The following is a 3,777-nucleotide window of genomic DNA, read 5'->3' on the forward strand; positions in this document are numbered from 1 at the left end:
TTCTCTCAGGAGATGAATGGCACGAGACATTGCAATTCTGTAGATCCGTCCTAAGGGAATTTATGTAGCCATGCAATGCATTTAACTACAGCATGCAGACACTAAAATCCTACTACAAGTCTGCATCTCCACTAACATGTAGTCCTTTGAGTGCCAATGGTGAGTGAAGATAATTCTATGGCACTCATAAGGACTTGCCCCTAACTCTCTGCCTACGTATAAATTATTTTATCTTTCCACACAGTATTTCTTCACTTTCATATAATCTCTCCTTGGCATTGATGATGGCATATCACCTCATTCTTAGAATGCTACAAGACTCCCAGAAAAATGGGCATGCAGCAAAAGACCATAGACAAGTTGCTGATCAACATTGTTCTTTAACTTCCAAGGATTACACAGCTTATTGTATTTAAGAAATTAATGTACGGTTTCTAAATGTGTTCTATATAGTACATATTTTAGCACTTTGACACACCACTGGTTAGTGTCCTTAACTACTAAAATGCTTGTATATGCAGTCGCGAATGGAAAAATACAAGCTTAGACATTAAAGACTTAATCCTGAACCCAAAGATACTCAAAGGTACAAAAAGGTTTACTACCATGATGCTCTGACCTGTTGGACAGTTGCACTGAAAAATCACTTGTTATGGACATTCTGGTATGATCTGGCTAATTTGTGGGCTGTGGACTCTTGTAGACTAACTAAACTGGCAGAGCAATGTTCCTCTCTACTGAGAACTTTGACCCATGATGGTGCAAGGTTCTAGAGAGCCTGTGATTTGTTGACTGTTGTGGCACTCAAAACATTACACTTGGAAGCTCCTGATGTGGCTTTAATTTAGAGGCTTAGTTCATTATGTATATGAATATGTAAATGTGTATATGCGTTCTTAGTATGTGGCCATCACTTTAAAGTTTACAATTACAGTACACTGGCAGCTTACTCTGTGAATATGAAATACAACTGATACAACTTGAATGAAATTGGTTGGGATGTTGGCACACTGAGTCTGAATGCAAGACGCAAGGCGTTCAGGAAGCTATTGAGCTGGATCGCAAATTACAATGCTTAATCTAAAGGCCTGAGGACCACCCATAGGACACGGATTGTGTAGACATGATAAATGAGTGCTGACATATGACATGGACAAAGAAAAAAAAATACTTTATAGTATTAGTGTAAATATATCCATTTGTACATCTTAATTTATTTACTAAACAAAAACTCCATTATCACTTCATGCTTTGTAGGATTGGATGATGTAGTTGTAATAGAATACGTTTATTACAATGTGTCCAGCCAATGTTTGTGCAGTGTGATTTACCATAAACTGCACAGTAAACTATCTAATCAGTGGATTGTAACCATGAGGATTCTATATTGAGAACCAACTATGATGTTATATCAGAGGAAAGGCTTCCACACGTGGCAGGAACATCTCCTAGAACTTTGGACTGGCTGATAATGAAGATTTAACATTTGAACTAAGGGAGAGACAATAATTTCCTTGACAAGTACAAATAGTTTGTGTTAAATTCAGTATAACATGTTGCATGTGAAAAGTTTATTATTGACCATATTTTCATCTAAATACTGTACTATGAAACATATGGATCAGCTTGTTGTCTAATACAGCCTTAAATCCATGGAACTTGAAGATCACCTTACTTCATAATCACAGCTGATTAAAATAGTTGAGTAAATTCAAAGGGTGTTCTTTGTGTGACTGCTACAAATGTCATTAAATATTTAATATACTCTCCTGCTTTCTTGTGTTGCTCTTACTTTTATTGTTCTTACCATTCATCAAGTTTAGATATTCTTCTGAGATTGGGTTGTTGTCTACTAATAAGGACCTTTGGGACTGAAACACGTTAGGCTTTGGCTTCCCCCATGTGGTGCAGTTCCTCATGCTGATTTTGTTCGTACTAATAAAGCTGCAATTATTTGTGTACTCTGCTAGAGCATGGTGTCTTTGTGGTAACCAGTCCAGTATTTTATTCATCTAGAGACCTTTTTAATCTGCCTGGACAACAGCGATAATCTGATAAACTTGTTAACAGAGTTTTTCTGACTTATCCTTTTGTGCATATTCATGCTCTTTCTTGCTGGGATAGGAGGTGGAACCATTGAGCTATGTATCCTAGGTCTTAACCTAGAGTGCTCATGCACCAGGGTACACTGTGTTTCAATGTACCTGATAGTCCCTGCCCTAACACTGCACAACATTGGGACAGAAAGAGATCCTGGGAAGGAATGAAAAAAACACATGGGTGAAGGGTCATTAGCTCATGGTATTTTGCCAGGGTGAATGGCAACAGTCTCAAGAGAGTGCCCCAAAAGCATATTCACCTGTGTGCCTCTTAACCCGTCTTTTGTTTCTTATCCCCTTTTTAAAATGTCTTACCCCCTTTAGTGTATCTTATCCCCTATTTTTCCCCATTGTGTGTCTTACACCTCCCTTGTGTCTCAGTTACAACCCCACTTTGTGTGTCTTACTCCCCCCCCAGCCCCTTTGTGTGTCTCCTTCTCTCCCAGCCCCTTTGTCTTATTTACTCTTACCAGCTCCTTTGTTTGTTTCTCTTTCACCACCAGCCTGTCTATCTCCCCCAGCCCCTCTGTGTCTCTATTTCCTCTTCTCCAGCCCCTCTGTGTCTCTTTCACCCCAGCCTCTTTGTATTTCTACCTCCAGGCCCTTCTGTGTGTCACTTTCATTCCCAACCCCTCTGTGAACTTTCTCACCCACAGGCCCATCTGTGTGTCTTCCCCTCCATGTCCCTTAGTGTTCCTCTCTCCTCCCCTCCACGTCCATTAGTGGTTCTCTGTCCCCCCTGTACCTTAATGGTCCTCTTCCCTCCCCTTCCTGTCCATCAGTGGTCCTCTCCCCATGTCTCGTAGTGTTTCTCTCTCCCCTCCCTTCCCTGTCCCTTAGTGTTACTCTTCCCCTCCTTACCTGTGTCTTAGGGACAGGAGAGGGAGCACTATGGGAAAGGTGGCAGGGAGATCACTAAGGGACAGGGGAGAGCTCTAAGGGACAGGGCGGGGAGAGCAGTAAGGGACAAGAGGGGAGAGAGGCTGAGGAAGGGGGGAAAGAGAAGCACAAGCACCCCACAAACTTAGCCCCTATCCTACCCCACAAACACTCTTTTTCACACTACACACAATGCTTCCCTATACATACAGTAACACACCATGTTTCCATTACACACAAAAACAATGCATCCATTACACACAAAAACAATGCATCCCTTGCACACATACACAAACACACAATACATCCCTTACACACACACACACAAACACACACACAAACACAATGCATATCTTACACACTTACACACTCAAAGCACCACTTACAGACACACACTTCTTACACACACACACTCAATGCACCACTTACAGACACACACACTGCATCCCTTATATACACAGAAACACACCTTGCATCCCTTACACATACAAATAGGCTGGCCCTGCTGTCACCCGGCGGACGGGCTGGCGGGCGTGCAAGGGAGCACTCTCCCCTGAGCGCTCTCTGCCCAGCTTCCTCGCGCACCGCACTGATACCAGAGCCGAAGCTGAACAGGGAGCTGAACAGGGAGCACTCAGGGGAGAGTGCTCCCTCGCGTGCCAGCTGACCGGCCGCCCAGCAACACCACTGGACCCCAGGGAATCCCCTCAGCACTCCCAAAGGTAGGGAGGCTGGGGGATTACATTTTTTTAAAAACGTGTGTGTTAGTGTGTGTTTGTGTGTTAGTGTGTGTGTGTGT

The sequence above is a fragment of the Pelobates fuscus genome, chromosome 5, assembly GCF_036172605.1.
Source record: "Pelobates fuscus isolate aPelFus1 chromosome 5, aPelFus1.pri, whole genome shotgun sequence".
In the NCBI taxonomy this organism is placed as follows: domain Eukaryota; kingdom Metazoa; phylum Chordata; class Amphibia; order Anura; family Pelobatidae; genus Pelobates; species Pelobates fuscus.